Raw genomic sequence first — 23,613 nt, forward strand, 5'->3', positions numbered from 1 at the left:
ATATATATATATATATATATATATATATTCCATTCTGAAGGAAATCAGCCCTGAGTGCTCACTGTAAGGACAGATCATGAAGCTGAGGCTCCAGTACTTTGGCCACCTCCTGAGAAGAGAAGACTCCCTGGAAAAGACCCTGATGTTGGGAAAGATGGAGGGCACAAGGAGAAGGGGGCGACAGAGGACGAGATGGTTGGATAGTGTTTTCGAGGTTACCAGCATGAGTTTGACCAAACTGCGGGAGGCAGTGGAAGACAGGAGTGCCTGGCGTTCTCTGGTCCATGGGGTCATGAAGAGTCGGACACGACTAAATGACTAAACAACAACATATATATATATATATATATACCAGCCCTAATATATGCAGATTTAGTTAGTCCATTAATATCCCACCTTTCTTCCATCGTAGAACTCAAGTTGGCATGCAAGTTGGTCAGAGACTGACCAGGCCCATTAGTGTTGAGGAAGTTAACAGATGTTGCTAACATTAGAAAACCTTAGACCTGCTTAGCTTCCTCAAGGTAGCTGAGCATGAGCCTTCTCCCTGGGACCATCTGCAGACCCTATTTACTAAGGAAATCAAGATATCTGTATTGCAGAAATCCCCTTTGTTTCCAGGCCTGCCTTTGCTTCTATTGTGTTCTTGTACGGATCTGTTAGCCTCCATATGCTTTCATTCATTCTGCCCTTATGCCACAGGGTGCCGCAAGGATAAATTGGTTAATCTCTGTAAGGCACTTACAGCACAATCCTAAACTACTCAGAAGTAAATCCTGTTGAGTTCAATTGGGTTTGGTCCCAGGTGAGTAAGTATTGGATTGCAGCCTAAATTAATAACACAATAGCATGCAGAGCAGTCATTTGCACCCTGCATTGCTTGGAATCTAAATAACTAGGGCTAAGAAATGGACAAATGAGAGACATTATTCATCCTTTCCTGCAGCACACCCACTGCAAAAGGTCCTAGGGCATGGTCTGAAGGCACATTTAAGCAAATAAATGGGCGGGGTATAAATAATAAAAAATATTATCATTATCATAAATTTGTATACCGCCCTTCATCCACAGATGTCACAACATAAATTTTGAGAATTGGGCCCAAAACCTAATTGGCAACCAGTATAGTTGGGCCAGGATCAGCTTAAATGGACTTGCCCCGGCAAGCATCCTCGCTGCAGAATTCTGCACCATCTGAAGTTTCTGAACCATCTTCAGAGGCAGCCCTACATATAACACATGAAGATGAAACTAAGCAGCTCTGGGTCTGGTCAGTGCTAGGATGGGAGACGGCCTAGGAACCACTTTGGAAGAAAGGTGAGGTATAAATCCATGCCAATAAATAAATAAATAAAAACATGCCACTCCCCACATGCTCTACGAGATCTGCACATTATTCATGTATGTAGATGCCAACAGCCTGCTTCCCCACTGGACCATGTGTGGCTGGGAACACAGGTGATCTCTAGGTGTTGTTTACACAGTAAGGGTTGGGCTGTGAACTGGTTCAGGCACCAACATTGGATTAAAACTGAAGGTATAAAATGACCACACTGCCTACATTGTAGCGGATTTGTTAATCCACCACCCACCCACTACCCTCAACAAAGACTGTGCACACTGACAACAGTGGTAGCAGGGATCTACCAACAGCCTACTGATCAATATGGCTAACTTGGCCTCATATTTCATCCCCCCCCCCTTCCACAACCGCAAACAAATCTCACTACAGTTCATTAGAACTGTAAAAGGCAAATAAACATGCCTTGCCCCCCAGTCTTCTCTCATCGTCAATGTAAACCAATAAATATACAGAAAAAGTACCTACTCAATTGACACTGACATAAAAACCCCACAAACATATTAAAAAAAAACAAACACAACAAAGACTTGGTTGCCTGATGGACTTCATTTTTTTGCTCCACCATTGAGAAACAGTGACTGGGAAGCATCAGCTGCTGATTTTCTGCCTGTTGTAAATCTCTTAAGGACATAGAATCTGTGTCAGGGGAAAAAGGTAGCAACCCCAAGGGGGGGGGGTATCCACCAAAAGATGTGCAGATGTGGTCTCATGTGTGTGAATATTGGAATTTAACGGTTGAAAATATGGTAGCTGCCAGGCTACAACCACTTGCCTGGGAGTAAGTTCCACTGAACTCAACTGAAGTCTCTCTTTCCCCCCTCTTCTTCTTATATCCATTTTTTTTATTTATACAAAACAAACACATTGGGGGGGGGGTATAATAATGGGCAGTCTAGTATGTCTGCTTCCAGCCAGCATTCTGTAACATTTCTCTGTTCAATATACAATCCCATCCCAGGCCATAGCTGTCAACGTTTCCCTTTTTCAAAGGGAAATTCCCTTACTCCGAATAGGATTCCTCGCAAGAAAAGGGAAAAGTTGACAGCTATGTCCCAGGCTGCAGCATTGCTGAAAGCTATGAGCTTTCCATCTTGTAGCCGTGTTTTTCTAATTCAGCTCTTAGCTGATTGGAGAAATCATCTTCCACATGGTCATCATTCCAATTGTCTTCCCACACACATGCATCTTCATCTAAACCAGCCCAGTCTTCAGCTGGGAACTCCTCGAACTCGTCACCCTCCTCCAACAGTCCCAAGTCGACAGGCTGTTTCTTCTCCAACTTCATCAGCCTCACACCATTCTAGAGCCCACCAGCAACTTTCCCACTCTTTTGCTCCCCTGGCTGGAGTCACTTCTGAGTAAACACACATAGAATTACACTGTAAAAGTATCAGCACTTCTTGGTGTTTGCAGTGTACAATGCAAACTAGATGTTAGTTTATCCCCACGTGACACCTGTTAGATCTTGAATGTAACATTTACATACAATATGTAAGAGGAGTTGTAGTCAATCAAACATGTTTCCAAAATGCTGTTGAAGTTTAATCTCACAATATGTGCTTCATTCGCATGTATGTATATTCTAAATATCATTGTACTTTCTGAATGCAGAAAGAAAAAAAAATTAATCCAGTCAATGGAGTAGAATGAAACTAATATGAGAACCAGGTATCATTAGCACAACCTGTTAACATTATAAAACATTTACAAAATTAACATTACAAATCAAATGTAGATTTAATTTCACAATTTGTCTTCCTACTTAATAATGTTAAGAACCATGCTCTTATAAAACCCAGTGTTAATTACAGTAAAATCCATCAAATCAAATTAAACATTTGGAATCAATAGTGGTTATCCACCTACTGTTCCTAATGGCAATCATGTCTTTTGATGAGTGTTTCCAATATGCCTTACTTTTATCACCTTCCCCAACTTTCAGTGAACCCAATGTATGCTAATTCACACCTGATAACAATTGGCTTTTGCCTGCACTAACCCTCTGAAGCTGATGATAAAATGTGTCAGCTGAGATCTTTTTTTTCAAGAAGCTGCTAAAACATTTCGCATTTGGCCAGCTTGATTACAATGCCAGATGAAAGGAAACTGAATAAATATACCTGTGTTATTACTCCATCTCACTCCTACATTTTGCTTAATAAGTTATGATGTGTTGTCCATTACATTATATTTTAAAAAGGAAATCTTAATGCTTACTTTGGAACTTGCAAGCCATCACCTGTGTCCTATACAATCCTATGCATACCTACCATACATAAGACCCAGCGATTGCAATGAGGCATACTCTTAGGCCAAGTGGGTATAGGACTGCAGCCTCAGTAATCTTTACAGGTCTTTTTTTTTCTCATGTGTCTTTAGGCCCTAGATATGTAGGAGATAGTCAAACTACTTATCTATTTATCCCAGTATTGGTTACTCTGGCTATTAGCAGCTCTCCAGAGTCTCCAGCAGGCCTCTCTCATATCTCCTGCTAGCTGATCCTCTGTAACTGAGGTGACAGAATGAATTTGGTGTTGGTTGGGAAAGCAAACAAAAAGGTATGCCAAAATCCAGGTTTGGGGCAAGTGCTCTTTGGTGAGAGAACTCCAGCAGAGATTTAAAATCACAAAACATGCAGCAAAGTAAAGCATGGGAATATGGGCTGTTAGACCTTTAAAATACGCCCTTCTAAGTTCCTTCCAACATTTTCTACTTCCCCAGCAAAGAACAAGACCATATGTTTGGTGAGTTAAAAATGGTTTACTTACAAACTCTTCAAATGTCAGATTCATGTTCTTTTCTATACAGCATTCAGAAAACATAGGCAGCAAAAGTTCAGTTGGTCCAAAGTGGTGAAAGTTCCTAAATTATTGTTACAGGAACTTAAGGAGGGCTTTGTAAAAAGCTGGAGTAACCAGCTCAGACTTCTTTACATGTCAGAGGTCACATGGTAGATGGAGACAAACAATAGACTTGACTTCCTCCCTCTCAAGGTGAGGAGGAGTGACTTAGCTAAGTCTGGCAGGACAGCTTACTCTGTGGCATTAACCCCTTTATGCATTAATCAGACTTAAGCATTTTGGGTACATGAGGCTGGTTATCCTACACTGGAATGTTTGTACTCTCTCACTGAGCATGTTCCTTCCAGAACAAGGATGGGGAAATATCTGACCCAATAAATGTTTTTAAGAACATAACACAAGAGCATAAGGAAGGCTTTCTGGATCAGGCCAATGTTCCATCTAGTCCAGCATCCTGTTCTCACTGTGGCCACCCAGATGCCTTTAAAAACTTGCAAGCAGCACCTAAGTACAGCAGGGCTCTCCCCACCTGGAATGCCCAGAAACTAGTATTCAGAGGCCAACTGCCTCTGACACTGGAGGAAGAGCATAGCCATCATGAGTAGCAGCCACTGATTGATTTCTCCTCCATGAACATGTCTAGTCCCGTTTTAAAGCCATCCAAGTTGTTAGCCACTGCTGTTGAGTGAGTTCCATAGTTTAACTATGCAATGCATGGAGAAGTACTTTTTGTTGTACTCCAGTTCCCAGCATCCTTGGCCATTGGTCATGCTGGCTGTGGCTAATGGGAGTTGCAGTCCAACATCTGGAGAGAGACAGGTTTCCCATCCCTACTATGAGTCTTTTAACTCGTCGGTTTTCAAATTGTGCGTTGAGACCAGCTGATGAATGGTAAGTGCTAGGACTCTGGAGATTATCCACTGCTGCTGGAAGACAAGCACTATTTGCAGTGCCCTTACTATCTCTCTCTCTCTCATCTGAAATCATAGTTCTGCAAACAGCAGCTGGGCAAAAATCTTTCTGTGTCTGTAACACAGAGACACTTGGGTCAATATGGCTAATTATGAGCAACCCCCAAATCCAAACGCCTTTGTAATTAACACTTTTGTTCCTTTGATCACTGCCACTTTTATCGCACCCAGAAGGATGCTAGGCTATTGACAGGGAACTCTGAAAACAATGTGCTACTGACTCTCACAAGTTCATGTAGTAAACCACTAATGCAATGTACTTATCATCATAATGCATGATGAAAGGCGAGCAACAGGCTGTGGCAAGAATGAACCTTTGGTTTTCTAGCAGGAGACAATCAATTCAAAGAGTAAGCTCTTGCTATGTATTTTGTGTACGAGATTTCTTTGGTAGTAGATGTCAAATGTGTGTGATGAACATTTCCCCATTTGGCAACAATGCAAGAGACACAATGAGATAAAGAAAAAGTCTGCCTGGAGGCATCCATGTCTGCAACTTCAGAAAACAAGGAAATGTTCTTGTATGAACTATGGATTTCTCTCCTAAGAGCAGAGGACCCAGAACTTATTCGTGAATTCTTCCCTCCCCTAATTTTGTGGGAATGAATTTAAGGTGAGCTGGCACTGTTGCTGGGAGCTGGTTTCTGGTCTCTTTCCCTGTGCCTGAATTTCCCAAGGGCCTGAATATAAAGAATTAGAGATCATGGAGAGGTGCACACTTTTGGCATTGCCTTTAGATCACCAAATAGCTTTGCATATAGTAAGTCCTGGCAAGAAGGGGAGTGGCCATTGTGGGGCAGGGGCAAGGCTAGAAAGAAGGATGGGACTTTTGGTTCGAAAGACTTTGCAGCCTGTGGGTGGATGCCTCCCCAGCAGTGCTCAAAATCTTGCCACTTCTGTCACAAGGCACTTCTAGCCTGCTGCTATTTTGGGGCGGGAGGGGGGGGGGAGAGATTCAATCACATCCCATCAAATTCAGGTTGCACAAATAAAGTTGATCTGATGCTGTGGGCCAATAAACCCAGTTCCATCCCAAACTGGACATTTTGCAATAAGAAAAATGACAAGGAAAGACACTGGAATGCGCAGAATAACAATTGTTTGATGCAGCATTGTATAACTTCCCTGCAAGGAAATCAGAATGGACACTCAAGTAAAGAGCAGGCTTGACATAACCTCCCTTTGAACTTTCGACTAACAAATCAGGATGAGCGCTCAGTGAGCATGTCCTCTGGAAGAGCGTGTTCTCCTTCAGGGAGAGCACGTGTTGCGGTGGGGTCTACTGAGCCACCCCTTTGTTGCTGGGTAAGTTCTCCAAGATGGCCAGGGGGCATTGATTGGATTGCCGAGTTGCTGGGGCAAAAGTTATGTTGCAATTTTGGTGGGAGGGGTACAAGGTTTAAATACTCTGCATGCAGCCTTGTACTTTCTCTTTTGCTGCGTGCAACGGATCACAACTCTGGAAGCAACTGCAGAAGCAGAGAAGAGACAGGTCGCTGTGGAGAAACTAAAAACCATTACCCATGTTAACACACCGGTCAGATAGTTCATTGGAACATTTGTGGCAGCAGAATACATTGGACAAGACATTACACCTATAAAGGGTGGGTATGTTGTCTGTGATACAAAACGTTATTATTATACATTTACCCTGCCTTTTTCCCTGACGAGATTCAAGGCCAACCAATGTGCTGATCGCAGCCATACAGCTTGAGCTGCTGAAGAAACAGCAACTGCAGCAAAGGCAGGCTGCCATTGGCAGAGTCAGAGCCCCCAATCTATGCCTGGCAATATGTGTGTCATCCCCTCTCTCTCTCCCAACCGTGCCCTAAGACTACAGTCTTCCAGGAACACAGAAGTGGAAAGCAGATATTGAAATGGATGGCTTAGGTTCGGAGGGATTAATTATTCGGAGCAGCTTTTGCCATCTACTCTGCAGCACTATCTTTGGGAGTTGGTGACATCATAGCTAAATGCCATGTGATTTCGCCACCCAAGATGTTTGCTTGGAAGCAAGACTGCATGATTTCAATGAAGCAGAGCTCCAAGCAAGCATGCTTAGGGTGGATTTATGCACTGGTGTGTTAAGGATAAGAGGTGCCAGAAAGATGAACCAGTTATTAAGCCTGCAGGCGTATACACATTCATGGGACAGAATTGTTGTTGCGGTGGTGGTTTTTTAAATTTATGTACCACCCTTCATCACAAGGTCTCAGGGCGGCTCACAGAATAAAAAACAAGATAAAAACCACAAGTAAATAATTAAAACAAAAACAACAGACAGAACATTTGTCATGGCATGACATTGAATCCCACCTCACCTGTTTACTGAAAGTTTATCTCACCCCTTATATATTCCATTGATCACTGTGATTTGTAGGGGACAGCCTCCTACAGATGCACGCCCTCCAACATTTCGCTGATGGAATGTCCTATTCAACAATAATAATTCAATAATAATAATAATAATTTTATTATTTATACCCCACACATCTGACTGGGTGACCCGAGACACTCTGGGCATCTTACAACATATATAAAAACATAATAAAACATTAAACATTAAAAAACTTCCCTATACAGGGCTGCCTTCAGATATTTTTAAAAAGTTGTATAGTTACTTATCTCCTTGGCTCAGGAGCTGCATAGCTCTATAATAATAATAATAATAATAATAATAATAATAATAATAAATTTTATTTATATCCCGCCCTCCCCAGCTGAAGCTGGGCTTTTCTCTGATGAAAATAGGGATATCCTAAGGAAAAGTGGGACATTCCGGGATCAGATCAGAAACCAGGATGGCTTCTGTAAATCTGGCGCTGTCCCTGGAAAATAGGGAGACTTAGAGGGTTTGCAGATGCCTCCTTATCAGGAGGTCCATTCCACACAGTCTGGGATCTGGGCCTTTAGTAATGTGCCCCCTACGTTCCTCCCTTTGGATATTAGACAGGCATCATCTCTGTTGTTCTTTCTCTTTCAACAAGCCTTTTAATCTGAGGTCTTTTGCAGTCTGTGTCTGCATTGGAATTGTTTTAAAGATGTTTTTGTTGTTTTATTACTTCTTGTTTGCTGCCCTGGGCTCCTTTGGGAGGAAGGGTAAGATATGCATCCTTGGGGCTGAGAAAGGTCCCCCATTCCTGTGTCACATGATATGGAACACCACACATGGCAAAAACTGCAAGTTTCAAGGGTAGTCTATCAATTTGTGAAGGAGGAGTCCCAGGGAGTCCGTCCATGGTACCCAAAGCCATCGAGGATGACTTTGAGAGAGGCCAGGAATGCAAATGCACGTCTTCCATGTGTTCGCCATACGGCTGTCTCTCCATCACGTCCCTAATAAAAGTTTCACTTGCAGGCCTTGAAATGAATCATTCAGTAAAAGCAATTAGCAGTGGAAAGGCACTAGACACTTGTAATTATCTAAATGCTTTCCCATTAACCATGTGTGGGGATAGATCTCTACAATTAAATTTGTTGGTGAATGCTAATTGCAATCTAGTGAATAACATTTTGTTTCATTTGATTAGGTACGAGAATTTGACTCAGTCACAATTAGATTGGAGCAAATAGCTTGCATTTATTTTATTTTATTATTTTATTACTTTTTTAAAAGATTTTGATCGGCAAGAAAATGAATTGTGACACTGGTTGACCTGAAAACAAGACTTTCAGTAACAGGGAGCTTATTGCGGGCTGAAGCCACAGTGGTCCCGGTTTGTGCACATGTATCGCTGACACCTGCTGTGTTATGATGGAACTACAGCAATAGAACTATTTTTTTCCTCTCTCTTCTCAAGTTCTTTTATAGATCAAGGTCAGTAAATCAAGTGGCACTCCTAACTCTGAGCCCTATGAATTCTAAATGGCAAGACAATGACAAACATAACACTGAGATGTTGTGAGTTGTTGTTGTTGGAATAATTTTTATTCTCATTTTCATTAAGCAAAACATAAAACACAGAACAAATGTGTTTCTCTTTAGAAAATGATGTAGAAAGATGCGGGGAGGAATATCCCACCAAATGGAAAAGAAGATTAAAGGTCATCTCCCATTCAAAGCCACATTCACCCCAAACATTTAAAGCACTATACCACTTTAAACAGCCATGATGGCTTCCCCAAAAGAATTATGGGAAATCTAGTTAGTCAAGAGTGCTAAGAGTTGTTAGGAGACTCCTATTCCCTTCACAGAGCTACAATTCCCAGAATTCCTTGGGAAGAGGGATTGACTGTTAAATCACTCTGGGAATGAATCCGTCTGTCCCGTTCTGTGAGGAAAGGCAGGATATTAATCATCATAGAGTGGACACTTAGGACAAGGTTGACTTAAAATTTTGAATGCAAAGATTGAGGCAAACCTCCTTTGTATTGTGTGTGCAAAGGACTTTTGCCTTTAATGGCTGCTAACCATGATGTCAGGCGTCAGAGGAACCAACCCCCACGGCAGGTTGCCAGGAATGGACAAGACAAGGAAAAGTCCTTACTATCTATCTGCTTTTTATTCAATATTTACAGAGAGAGGCTTGGGAATGCAGCCTCTTGGACTATGGTGTTGCCCCGAGTGGGTCTCCACCCCCTCCCTCTTCCCCTTCATGTGTCATTACTATGGGTGCTGAGAAGTGCCCTCTGCCTCTGAGCTCTCTGCTCTCCTACTTTCAATGCCTGCCGGGTTCTGGGAGAGGGAGGGGTCTGGAATGCTTTCTAAAGACACTGTGTCTGTCAGCTGTCCCCCCTCTGGGGCTTCTTCTTCCTTCTCTCCCATTATTGCCCAGCTTTGCCCTCTCATCTGCCTCTGAGCTGTGACCTCCCTCAAACCCCCCTTGTAATTCTGAACTGTCTTCTTCTTCTTCTCTGAAAGGGTCAGGCTGGGGAGGCGGTCTCCACCATTCCTCCTCTGCCCAGTCCCTGACCCGTGATGACTATGTTCTGACTCGGCAGTCAGTTATGCCTCTGAATATGCCAGTCACTGGGAATCACAAGCGGGCAGAGGGCTATTGCACTCATGTCCAGATTGCAGACATCAGAAGTGGACTTAGGAGGAACATGGCCAATTTGGTCGCACTGGGTGCGAAGCATCAGGGACACAGCTGGGGATACCGCAACTATCATCTAAATAGAGTGTGAGAGGCGGAGGGGCACCAAATTTTGGCATCACACAAGGTACTGCTGAAATTTGAGACCCAAAGGTCCACCACACTGTAGGCTTCCCACAGGCAACTGGTTGGCCACTGTGATAACAGGACGATGGACTAGATGGGCCATTGGTGCTGACCTTTAAAGCCCTAAATGGCCTCAGTTCAGTATATCTGAAGAAGCATCTCCACCCCCATCGTTCTGCCTGGACACTGAGGTCCAGCTCCAAGGGCCTTCTGGCTGTTCCCTCACTGCAAGAAGCCAAGTTACAAGGAACTAGGCAGAGGGCCTTCTCGGTAGTGGCGCCCGCCCTGTGGAATGCCCTCCCACCAGATGTCAAAGAGAAGAACAACTACCAGACTTTTAGAAGACATCTGAAGGCAGCCCTGTTTAGGGAAGCTTTTAATGTTTAACAGACCACTGTATTTTAATATTTTGTTGGACACCGCCCAGAGTGGCTGGGGAAGCCTAGACAGATGGGCGGGGTATAAATAAATTATTGTTGTTGTTGTTGTTATCTAATGGGCTCATCTTATGTTTTCACATTCTTATGTTCTCCCTTGAATTACTTGGACACAGGTAAACTGCATTCCAGACAGGAGTTGCCCCACTTTGGCTGCCTGTATAGGTGTCCTTCTGTCAAACAAATCTTGCATAGTCAGCAGCCCTCTCTGTATTTATCAGGATGTCTAAATTTAGAATGGTCCAAAAGAGATCATTTCAGGGCACAGTGGAGGTGCCAGTCTTCAAGCCCAGCAATTCTAGACCAGCAAGGTGAGCTTCAGGAAGAGATGCTCAGAATGTCAGAAGGTGCATAAAGTCATCGTGAACACGGGGAGCAACCTCAGCCTTGATCATGAAATCCCAGCAATAGTGTCAGTGAGCCATGGTATTTCAATGTCATCATGAATGATATGAATTAGCTGCTTCATTTGTTACGGTAACCCTACTCTTTGCTTTCAGCCTGCTCAGATTGGAGAGCTTTCCATCTGTTCAATATATGATTTCTACTCCGGTGGGGAGTTTCCCTTTGACAAAGTGTAGGATCATGGCAATGAAAATAAAAAATAGAGTTGGGGCAATAACACAACCTTGTTTAACACCTGATCCCACTGTGAATGGTTCACTTTAAGAGCCATTGTTATCTTCGATTGTTCGATTGTTGAGCCAAAATGATGTTTACAAATTTATCTGGGCAGCCAATTTTCAGAAGGACAGTCCACAGGGCATTACGATTTACAGTGTCAAAAGCCTTAGTCAGGTCAATAATCACCATATACAGGGGTTGGTTTTGCTCTCTGCATTTTTCTTGAAGCTGTCAAGTGGAGAAAAGCATGTCTACTGTCCCCTTAGAACGCCAAAAACCATTTTGGGATTCAGGAAGGGTCACCTCTGATATTGTTACGAGACGGTTTGCTAAAATCCTTGCAAGAATTTTGCCAGCTGCAGCTAATAGAGAGATGCCTCAATAGTTTCTACAATCAGTTCTGTCACTGTAAAGCTGTAGAATCAGGAGTCCAAACCCTCTCTTGGTAGCAGCTTGATGGAGGACTCTTTTCCTGTATCTCAATTGCTTCCCATTGCAGAAGGAATTTAATAAATACTGCCATTTCTGAAAGAGTGTTGTGCGTTTCTTTAGATTTTAGACTCTGGAATATGCAGATTCCCCACACCCCCCTTTCCCCCTAATTCTTATTTTTATTTCTTTACGACATTTTTGAGACGACCTTTCAAGAAACATGTGCTGCCCACCTCTGAAGCACACATCTCCCTCCCTTTTTTCCTTCTTCGGAAAAGACTGCTCCATCCACTGAAAGTAAAGCCTACCTTCAGTTACCTGGGAAAACCTTATATGAAGACAGACTACTACACACCACAGAGTGTTACATTTTACAATACCACAAAAGCCATAATTCTACAAAGGGTTGTTTCACTACTGCAGATTAATTATTTTATATGCAGTCAATTAAGCCCAAAGGTCATTATGATTTAATTGGCATCCCCACCCTCACTTCTGATTATGAGGCTGTAACAATCTAAAACATTTAATGGACATTAGAATAATTATAGAGGTCTAGTAACACTCCTTACAGCTCCATTTCTCTAGAAAAGCATATTCTCACTGTCCACCCTCTTCCACTTTAAACACATTTGTTAACTTCATAATGCATGTCATATCCCAAACTTTGACTAGTCAAGAACCTATAGGAGAGAGGATGGTGCTTTTCCAGTTTTGACATCATTCTGGCTGCCATTAGCAAATGATTAGTAATTTCTACATCCTCCTCTGGTATATTATACTTCAGATAACCAAATAGTATTACTATTGGATCTCTTGGGAGACCATAGAATTGTAGAATTGGAAGGGACTCCAAAGAACATCTAGTCCAACCCCCTGCAATGCAGGAATCTCAAATAAGCATCTATGATAGATCCAACCTTGGCTTAAAAACCTCCAAGGAACCGCCAAGGAAGGAGCGTAAACCACCTCCAAAGGGAGATCTATTTTTAAAAAAATTATTTCCATTAGTACATAATTCCAGAATATCTGGATTGTTGGATATGTGGAATATATTTGCTCTAGGTCAGTGGTTCCCAACCTTTTTTTCGGTCACGCCCCACCTAAGCATCTCTAAAACCCTGATCCCCCCCCCCCCGTGACATAAAATTCTTATTATTCAAGAAGTGAACTCCTGTTCATGTGGAGGAAAGCTAAAAGGTCATTAACTTGGTCTAACTCATTCTCGAATTGTCCCCCTTAAAAATCAAATTTCCCCCTGTGGGGCGTGTGCCCCATGTTGGGAACCACGGCTCTAGGTATTTTATGTTTGTACTCTCTTTTTTTCTCTTAAGAGACCCCATGCTTATCCTCCAGTACTGGCTCCAGGTTATGGAAGACACTTGGATGGAAGATGTATTGGGGATGGGGGCTTTCCTTGAGTAACCTCTTCTCCCCCTTATGTGCCAGCTTCCCATTTGTCTGACTTTTCTCCTGTGTCCAACAACAAAGCAAGTGGGGACGGCTGCTCTTTCTCTGCACTCCTGCCATTGCTCCTACATTCCAACTGAGGACAGGTGAAAGGGGAACAGCAGCAAGAAGAAGTAGCAGCATGACTGGTAAGTTATGGGGGCTAGTAGAAGTGGACCCAGTGGCATAGCGTAGGGGGTGCAGGGGGGCCCGGCCGCACCGGGCGCAACACCTGGGGGTTAGGATTAGGGGGCGCAAATCCACAGGTTAGGGGGCGCAAATCCACGGGTTAGGGGGCGCAAATTACTTGCCTTGCCCCGGGTGCTGACAACCCACGCTACGCCACTGAGTGGACCTTGGAAGATGCCTGACAATGTCAAGCCCTAACACCAGTCATAGTGCTGACCTATTTCTTTGGTGTTTAGAAATCAAATGCTGTTGAACGTACGTACCTGTGTGTGTGTGTGTGTGTGTGTGTGTGTGAGAGAGAGAGAGAGAGAGAGAGAGAGAGAGAGAGAGAGAGAGAGAGAGAGATTTCTTAGTTTCTCAATGTTTTGATTTTTGTTCTTGCCCATTTTAAAGATAGGCTGCTTTTGTCTGCATTTTAAGTCAGTGACTGTATGCCACCTGCTGTATTGTTTCAAAACATACTGGGATAGAAATGTTGTGATTAAATAGCTAAACCTTGGAGCACTTTTAAAAAAAGTGTAAATCTTTTTATTTCTGCATTTAAGGCATTCCCCAGAAGGAGCCTCCCCAACCTTTTCTTACTGGCCATCCAAAGAGAGGGATTTCGCAATGTTTCACCTAATACACACCTTTGTGTCCTCAGAGTGGGATTAATGCCATGCACGCTTTATGAAGCCCCATTTAAAAGTATGGATAAAAGTATGGATAAAGCGCACCTCTTCCAGAATGCAGCAGCTAGGCTCTCGACCAGTGTTAGCCAAAGAGGCCACATAAAATACCTACTGAAGGAACTACCCTGAGTTCTAACTGTTTTCTGTCTCCAAGTCAAAGCACTAGTGCATTTTTAAAGCCCTCAGGGGGGACTTTCTCCTACCTACACAAACATGGCGATCCTACCTGGCTGGTGACTGGGGAAGTCCAAAAGTTCTGAGCGACTGCTGGTCTTCTGGCTACTGCATGAGCCCAGCCTGTCCATCTTCCAACCCCGTAGCCACAGAATAAGTGATAGATATGATGGAATTGCATGAAACATAATGTGCTGCCCATGCTTTATTTTGGCTGCTCATATGCATGACAAGGGTGCACCTATAGCCATGGAACACCACACGGTGGCGCTGCTAAGGTATGTCTGAACAACAACTGGTGATTGCTTTCAAAAGCTGTGTTCCTACCAAGCTCACCTTGCATTTGTTGTAGTTTAGTCGTTTAGTCGTGCCCGACTCTTTGTGACCCCATGGACCAGAGAACGCCAGGCACTCCTGTCTTCCACTCCCTCCCGCAGGTTTATCAAACTCATGCTGGTAGCTTCGAGAACACTGTCCAACCATCTCGTCCTCTGTCATCTCCTTCTTCTTGTGCCCTCAATCTTTCCCAGCATCAGGGTCTTTTCCAGGGAGTCTTCTCTTCTCATGAGGTGGCCAAAGTATTGGAGTCTCAGCTTCACAATCTGTCCTTCCAGTGAGCACTCAGAATGAATTTCCTTCAGAATGGAGAGGTTTGATCTTTTTACAGTCCATGGGACTCTCAAGAGTCTCCTCCAGCACCATAATTCAAAAGCATCAATTCTTTGTTGATCAGCCTTCTTTATGGTACAGCTCTCACTTCCATACATCACTACTGGGAAAACCTTTTTGAGTCCATGGCTCCCTTGACCAATTGCATTCTTTCTGCAGCACCCCTGGGGGCTCAGGAGCCCAGTTATGTCACCCCTTGCTGGCAAAGCTGGCAGCCTCTCACCCTTTTTCAAACACCCTCCCTTGTGGAGTGTTCCCTTGGCCTCTTCTCCTCGGAGACCTCTGAGCAGCTGCTGCTGCTGCCCCCAGTCTCTGAGCTGCCCTCTCTGTCCCAAAGAGAGGTGCCTCTTCACACAGCCCCACAGGGGCCTGGGACTTGTCAGTCCCTTCCCAACAGCAAGGGCTGGTGAACTGGCTAGCTGGGCTTCCTCACCTGCTTGCTTGCTTACTCTGAGGCTGCTTCAGCTCCTGGCAACCAGCACCCCCTGGCCAGCCCCAGAGGCAGCATTTGCCTGCAGAGCTTGTAGCCAGGCCTGCTGCAACAAACAGATGTGCAAGCCTTTAGGAGGCAGAGACACAAGAAGGCATCAGAGGAGGGAGGGCAAGAAAGAAGGACAGATGCCAGTGTTGCCTGCGGCACCCCTGGCCATCCTTCAAGGCACCCCAGGGTGCCACGGCACACTGGTTGAAAACCACTGCATTAGGGGGGATTGCTCTTCATCATGCAGTCTCACTGATTAAAGCAATTCTGGTTGCTCTTCCCCATTCATAGTGGGGTCATGATCCAAAAAGACATTGCATTGATCAGAAATGCTTTACAATAAAATGGGGAAGAGTGTGCATTTCTGGGAAACATTTGTTCCTTGAGTTGCCAACTTTTTTTTCTCTGGCAGGGCTCCTATACCTGCCTTCCTGCTTGTTCTTTGCAAATGGAATAGAAACAATCTGGCCACAGTTTTTTAAAATGACATTTCTTTTCATCCATCCACTGTCGAGTGATTCTAAAATTTGTCTTGCCTCAAAAAATCCTTCTCCTTGACTAACTGAACTTTCAGATTGCTACTCTAAGCAATGAGGGTGGTGTTGCATGTTCTTTTGAACCCTTCCCAGGCACCTATGCAATATACCATGGCCGCAAGGGAAGGAGATGGTCGCCTCTTCATGTTCCTCTGTTTGTTGATCTGCAGAGCCCTCAAGTTTAGCTGAAAGGATAGAGTTAACCGATCTCCACAGGAATAATTAGGTGGATCTCAGGAGGTAACAGCCGGAAGACATCTCTTGTAAATTATAGCCACACCATGGAACTTCTAGGTAGCTCTTTGAAAGGAAAATAATAATAAAAAAATACCCTCTAATTCTTTTGTTCACAGAAGTGGCACGAGAACATTTCATCTTCCCATGCAGCCTCTTTCTAGTGCTCCAGGACCCAGGCTGATTTTAAATTCTCTCTCAGCTGCTGTAAGATAGCTGGAGTCATTACAGAAATATTGCTTCTCTAGATCAGCGATACTAAAAGAAAAGATCTCAAGATACTGGGCTTGGGGGGCAGTTATATGGTCGTGGGTTGTGTTCAACAGAAGCCAGCACCTCAGACAAAAGTTCTGTTTCCTTGTTGAGAATGTTCAGGTGAAACCCTCCTGTCTTTATACATCCCTGTTGGTAAAAGGGAACTGGAAAGCATGGCATGAGCTTCATCTGTTCAGTGTTAAGTGCCTGCGGGGGGGGGGGGGGGAGGACCACTAACATGACAAATGAACCACTAGGAGTTAAGCAAAGTTTAGAATTCCACATTATTTGTGACTGATTATGTTTGAGAACACAGAGACCGGCTTCTACCAGTCTCTGTCGTTTGCCCAAGTAGCAATTGCCATGGGGTTTTGCTAAATGCAAAATAAATTAAAATAATAATAATGGATGCGTGGATTACAGAACTGGTTTGCTGAGTGGGTAAGTGCCAGTCCATTAGCTTCTTGACAGGTAGGTCACTGAGGCAGGGAGGCTGGTACAGGTTGGTAGGGAGTTTGATGTGACCCATCTGGTGCTTCTGGTGTATTTACTCAGGAGAAGAACAAGAGTGTTCAGTAACTGTAGCTGCATGCAATCGGATACTCGCCATAAAGAGAGATCCACTGAAGTCAATGGGGCTTACAACTAAGTTGACGTGTACAGGATTGCACTGTTTACCTTTGAGGAAAGATTATTTCTCAACAGCCCCTGCCATCTGTGCCTTACAAGTGCAGCAGCCAACACCTGAAGCAAGCAGCCTGAGTCATGGAGAGGTGAACAAATTCTGGCTTCTCCTCAACTAATCTGGGTAGAAGGTCCTTTTCTATGAATGTGTATAACCAAACGATCTCAGCGGGCACCTTCTTGCATAAAACAGGAGTGTGATCTAGACCCTGGAGAATCGAACCCTTTTTACACAGAATATTTCATTATAGAAATGTAGATTTGGAAGGTATCCCGAGGGTGATCCAGTCCAACCCCTTGAGCTGCTGGAATCTCAACTAAAGTATAAAGAGGAAGATGGATAATGTGGTATTAAAAACACAGCAATTATTATTTCTGTGGGTGTGCCTCTCCTCTGCTTGACCCAGGAACTTATGGATTCCAGGTCTCACGGACCTTTGCTTAAAGTGGCATGCCTGAACAGGCTGAATGGAACTGAGGTGTCCCTCCAGCCAGGCCTGTGGGGGCTGCCCTTGGGGGGGGCACTGGCGAGAAGCACCCCGATGCACCTGCCCAAACAGTGGGCAGCCAGAAGCTCCTACCAGCAGCATCTCTGCTGTCAGTAGCCACCAGAACCACCCGCCAAGGTTGCAGGTTTGATGCCCATATGGGACAGCTGCATATTCCTGCATTGCAGGGGGTTGGACTAGATGATCCTCAGGGTCCCTTCCAACTGTACATTTCTATGCTTCTAAGATTGAGGATTCTGAAGAGGGAACTGATGCCGATTTTCTCCTAAAGTACAATTGTATCTTACGCACCCTTAACTTCAACCATACATGGTTGAAGACCACCTGGTTGAATTTCTGCAAGTTAAACGCAAGCAAGGCGGAGAGCTCTAAAGCTCTTTTCACACTGGGAAAAACCTGGCACAAAAAAGTGCCTCTCTCAGTGCACCAGCTTCAAAAGGCTAGGGATGCTCACACGAGGTTTCATGGGAACTTGGGACAGTCCTGCGAGATCTCATGAGAGCCTCACAAAACCACTGTGCAGAGGAGCCTTACTTGGTGGGGACAAGGCCCGTTCAGCCTTGTTTGTGTGAGGGCAATTCCAAGAGGATGCTTTGAGTACAGTGGTACCTCAGGTTAAGTACTTAATTTGTTCCGGAGGTCCATACTTAACCTGAAACTGTTCTTAACCTGAAGCACCACTTTAGCTAATGGAGCCTCCTGCTGCTGCCGTGCCACTGGAGCACAATTTCTGTTCTCACCCTGAAGCAAAGTACTTAACCTGAGGTAATATTTCTGGGTTAGCGGAGTCTGTAACCTGAAGCATATGTAACCTGAAGCGTATGTAACCTGAGGTACCACTGTATATGTTTTTGCATATACACAGAACCCTTGGAACCAAACACCTGCGTAAGATGCGATTGTACTGTATTGAAGAGTTTTTAATGTTCATTAATGTTAATTAAAATGTACACATTCTAATGGCACAGTATTAGGCCATGACAGATGCGCCCTCTCAGATCAGCTGGTTATACAAACAAACCATTCTTTTTTGGAGGGGGCTGCCTTATGTTGCTTGTCTATGTTGTTGTTTTTATTTTATTCTGGCAAAAACGAGCCTCAAAAGCTGGAAATGGTCCTAGTCTCTTGGGATTTGGAGCAGGTCTTGCGAGAAAAAAGCCACCTCAGATAAGACTGGCCCTGCCAGATTTTGGGTACTATTAAATAGCATCTATTTAATAGCAAATAAATTTTGTTATAGAAATAACAAAATTTATGTACCGCTTGAACAAGTTATAGCTTCCTGCAACAACGGAGAGGACACTCAGGAATGATCATGTTAACAGTCTGTTAAATCTTGCTATTCCATAGCGAGACCAGGAGATCAACGGGATCAAGTTTTTTCTGCTGGATGATTCCCTGGAGCATTCAGGAACTTCTCAGGTCGCATCCCATAAGTCTCCAAATCGGCGCACCACCCATACATTGCCACTCCAAGTTCAAACTTCACAAGGTCATGGTCTGACCATGACAAAGGAGTGCAGAGGCAGAGCATCTAAGCCCATCACAAGATCAAGAGGTTTTCGGCTCAATGATATTGTCCACAGAAGTACCATAGCAACACCTTGAGCCTCCGGTCTAGCCTGGTGCTGTACCACGTACCCAGATGGGCATGGCTGAGTTAGATTTGGGCCATCCAGTTCACCCATCCAAGTCATGATAAAATGCACCAGGTCAGTCCTTTCACCCATGATCAAGTTGTGGATGAGCATAGTCTTATTACCAGCTGACATGGCATTCAAGAACAGCTCCGCTAAACTGGAGGGCTCAATAGATAAGCTACCAGTAACTTTGGGAGGAGTGGGAGGGGGGGACTAAATGTATAGGCCTCTCCCCCCCCCAAGATGGTGATCTAGCTAAGTATGGGGTGGGTCGGTGGGTGGGTGGATGTTGCTGGAATTGCTGCTGTTGGCAGAAGGTAGGGTTAGTGCTTTCTAACTTAACAGTCAACATGTGTTGGGTTACCTGACATCATGTGCGATCATTTAGAAATGTATGTAACATTTTAAATGTCCCATGTGCTGCAATTCTTGTCTCATCATCCTCATGATACCTTGCTGAAATAGATGACTAATCATATCCTTGATGTACAGATTTGGAACTGAGGTTATGTGAGAAAGAGCCACTCGGGGAGGCGAAACTAGGTGTTACTTTCCTTGCATTACTCGCAGTCATGAGAGGGGATTTTTACAATTTAATCATAGCCCCAGATTTTCATCAGGACCACCACACATGGGGGTGGGAGGGTAATCCTTCCCTCTCCAGCCACAAGACTGATAAAAATCATCCCTACACAAACACCCATAGCAACAGGGGTGTGGGGGGGGGTTGGTTTAGCTTACACACATCTGAAGCTACCTTCCAGGTTTGGGAAATATAACTGCATCAAGAACAATGGATGAATGGAGGGGGGATTAATCTCCAGCATTACTATACCATACATGTTGCCTTTAGGAAGAGGTTTGGAATGCTGCATATTTTAACCCGAGATACTGACAGCAAAAGTTGCAGTTGCAACTTGGGCAAGTTACAGCTATACCCACGAGAAGTGTATGGAGCCTTTTAGTACCTTAAAAGTAAAGGTAAAGGTAAAGGGACCCCTGACCATTAGATCCAGTTGTGACTGACTCTGAGGTTGCGGCGCTCATCTTGCTTTATTGGCTGAGGGAGCCGGCGTACAGCTTCCGGGTCATGTGGCCAACATGACTAAGCCACTTCTGGCGAATCAGAGCAGCACACGGAAACGCCGTTTACCTTCCTGCTGGATCGGTACCTATTTATCTACTTGCACTTTGACATGCTTTCGAACTGCTAGGTTGGCAGGACCTGGGACTGAGCAACGAGAGCTCACCCCAGCATGGGGATTCAAACTGCTGACCTTCTGATCGGCAAGTCCTAGGCTCTATGACTTAACCCACAGTGCCACCCACGTCCCTTTTTGTACCTTAATGTGCTGCAAAAGCTTCAAAATACAATTTTGTATTTAAGGTTTGGCATTAACAGCCCCCCCCCCTAGCCCTCACAACATCACACTATTTGTACAAAATGCAGCTACCCACTCTGCCGTTCATTCCTTTTGTTAGAAACTTGTTTCATAATAGGCTGCCATTTCATCAACCATAATTTTGGAAATGTGACAGGGAGGATCAAGAGAAGATACAAAAACTTGGGAATAATGGCCATGACAAGTGCAAATGTTGCCAGCTTTTGTCTTCTGTTTAACATACCATAGTTCCTTTTCCTTAACTGGTTCTGGTCCTTCAGGATTAGCACACCCAAGCAGCTGAACACTCTGTAACAAGGCATGGAGAAGAGTTTGCCTCACTCAATTTGAGGCATATTTATTGGCATTACAGCCAACTGAGAACAGTTAATCTCAAATCCTGCTGTCCTGCTAAACTAATCCAGCTCTTCTTTCAGCGGAGCCAGCACCTGGTTTGGTTCACTGAGCATTAATACCACATTATCTGTGGATAAATTGATCTTGTCTTTGACTCCCTGTTTGGCTAGTACTTCAGTTAAAATCACAAAGAGCACCAGGGACAGTGGGCAGCCCTGTTTGGTGCTCCAGTGAACATCAGTCAGCGGAGTATTTTGCCAAGGCCAAATGTCGTTGTTTTGCCTAAAGCAGTGGCTCCTTTTGGATTCAAAGGCAATAGGTGGCTGAGGATTGTAAGAATAGCAAGAATAATTAAAATAATGCACACTTACATCTAAGCAGACTGAATAGGATATATTACTAAACAGCTGGATACAGCTCACAGAAACAGACTACATAAAGCCTATTACTGCATAGATAGCTCAGTGGGATAAAGTGTGGTGCTGAGGTTGCAGATTTGTTCCCCATATGGGACAGCTGCATATTCCTGTACTGCAGTGGGTTGGACTAGATCAGGGTTTCCCAAACTCGGGTCTCCAGCTGCTTTTGGACTACAGCTCCCATCATTCCGAGCTAGCAGGTCAGGGATGATGAGAATCATAATCCAAGAACAGATGGGGACCTGAGTTTGGGAAACCCTGGAGTAGATGGTCCTCAGGGTTGCTTCCAATTCTACGATTCTATCAAACTAAAATAAATACGTGAAACAGCTACCAGGAAAAGCCACTGGCACGGCAGTGGGCAAACCCTCTAATAGCTGGCACTGGATCACACACAGCACCATCCCAAGTTCCTCTGATGGGTTCCCAAATACAGTGCCTTCAACCCTCCTATTTCTACCGTTGCCTTACACTGACAAGGCTGATGTCAGTAATTGCTCACAGTCACCTTGGCAACTAGCTTATCAGTCCCATGGTTCTGATCTTCCAAGACCATAGGCTGCCTTGAGAGATGTGGCAACCAGTCAAAAGAGATAGGCCTTCCTGCTGATCTCATGCATGTAAGATGCTTGGTAAGTGTACAGAGCCCATGATCTTCTTGTGGGCCGCCTAAACTCTTTCAGACAAATAGTCCCTACCACTCATACTTCGGCAATGACATAACATTCCATCTATTTCCACTGAATAAATGCTGACCTTCTAGATTCACATAAATGCTGATGATACAGATTAGCCCGGCATCGGCTGGGGAGCGCGGGATATAAATAAAAATTATTATTATTATTATTATTATTATTATTATTATTATTAGCTGATACAAGAATATGTGATAGTTTAAAACCAATGATAGGTCTATTAAGGGGAAAACATGGCCACATGCTATCTCCCACAACAGGAGCACCAGCATCAATTTTGCTTCTTCCTCACCCCTCAACCTCTATCTTCTGATAAGCAGGTCAGGTGAGTAACAGTGCCTTGCCATTCCATCTGCTAATGACATTTTGGAATAGGAAATCCCATTACAGTGGTACCTCGGGTTAAGAACTTAATTCATTCTGGAGGTCTGTTCTTAACCTGAAACTGTTCTTAACCTGAAGCACCACTTTAGCTAATGGGGCCTCCTGCTGCTGCCGCTGTGCCGCCGGAGCACGATTTCTGTTCTCATCCTGAAGCACTATTTCTGGGTTAGCGGAGTCTGTAACTTGAAGCGTATGTAACCTGAGGTACCACTGTATTTAATTCTGCACTGTACAAAGCAGCACTTCTTTTGCCTGTCCTGAATCTCCCACCATTCAGCTTTATTCAACAATCCTAGATAGTATTAATAAGACAGAGGGGGGGAATTATCAATACACTTAACCCATGCCATGCATAATTGTATAAACCTGTGTCATATCCCCCATTACTTGCATTCTCCCCCCTAAACTAAGTTGCTCCGAACAGTGAAACATTCCCTCATAGGAAGTCGTCCGAAGACGCTAACCATTTTAGTTGTCTCTTTCTGCACCATTTCCAGCACCACAATATTGTGTTTTAGATGAGCTGATGAAAACTGGACACAGTGTTCCAAATGTGGTTGCATATTCAAGATTTGTATAACGCCTCTACAATTGGAAGTTGTGCTTTTTGATTCCTAACACCTCTTTTTTTGCAGTTGTCACACACCAGGTGTGTAAGCATGCAGTTAGAATCTTTTGCCCCAATCTGCATCACTTTACACCTCCTCATAATAAATAAAGCTCCCCGTATGGGCCACCAAAATAATAATAATAATAATAATAATAATAATAATAATAATAATAATAATAATAATAAATAAATAAATAAATAAATAAATAAACAAACCTCATTTGCCATTTTAATTCCCATTTCGCCCAGATCAACCCTGAATAACTGGGCGTCACCTGCAAACTTGGTACAGCTCTTTTAGGGACAGGTTAAAAAACACCAGTCCCTATACAGCTCCTTGGCAGACAAACTGGTTTAAGGAAAATCCAGGTCTCCTGTGTTAAATGTCCTATGATTTATTCTACACTAGATGGCACTGCAGATAGTCGACTCCTCTTCCTCTTCAAGGCAGCAGAGAGGCTGTTTCTTCAGACTTGTCTGAAAGC

At 44.0% G+C, this 23,613-nt stretch overlaps 1 pseudogene across 1 annotated transcript; it reads right to left on the minus strand.

The window, feature by feature from the left end:
• Positions 1–2,419: 2,419 nt before the first annotated feature.
• On the minus strand, positions 2,420–2,676 carry LOC310839387 (26S proteasome complex subunit SEM1 pseudogene; annotated as a pseudogene). The gene has a single exon. The product of its transcript is annotated as a 26S proteasome complex subunit SEM1 pseudogene (transcript).
• Positions 2,677–23,613: the final 20,937 nt, after the last annotated feature.

Source organism: Podarcis gaigeae, assembly GCF_964106915.1.
Source record: "Podarcis gaigeae genome assembly, chromosome: 1".
Lineage (NCBI taxonomy): Eukaryota > Metazoa > Chordata > Lepidosauria > Squamata > Lacertidae > Podarcis > Podarcis gaigeae.